Raw genomic sequence first — 502 nt, forward strand, 5'->3', positions numbered from 1 at the left:
GGAGGTGCTTCAGCTGATGTACGTGGGTGTCGGATGCGGATGTCACACCCAGATAGGTGCGCATGTCAATCATCATCCGCTGTTACAAAAGCACGTACACTAATGCCCAGCACAACGAAGCTGATGTGCACGTCTGGAACATGTAATCTGTTGTTTGCCACACACTTTGAATGAACCAATCACGACTGCAGTGTACAAAAAGTTGAACGTTTTTCGGTACTGCACACTTTCATGTAAGTTGTTGACGACACGTGGTACAGTCTGTGTTCACTCTTGCCATTATTTATAGAGTTATGTGGCTGATTACAACTTAAACTGCGGTTAAAAGTGTGTCTCATAAACGCGTGTGACAAGGATGTGCACATGTGTAAATTTAGCCATCCTTCCCACTATAAGCATGTGTATACCTATTAGACCTTTAAGGACACGTACAGTTTCGCAATTATGCAGACGCGCCTGCACTTACATGCGTCTCCACAACGACTCCTCTCCAGAAGTGAAT

This window comes from Physeter macrocephalus, unplaced genomic scaffold, assembly GCF_002837175.3.
Source record: "Physeter macrocephalus isolate SW-GA unplaced genomic scaffold, ASM283717v5 random_4262, whole genome shotgun sequence".
NCBI lineage: Eukaryota > Metazoa > Chordata > Mammalia > Artiodactyla > Physeteridae > Physeter > Physeter macrocephalus.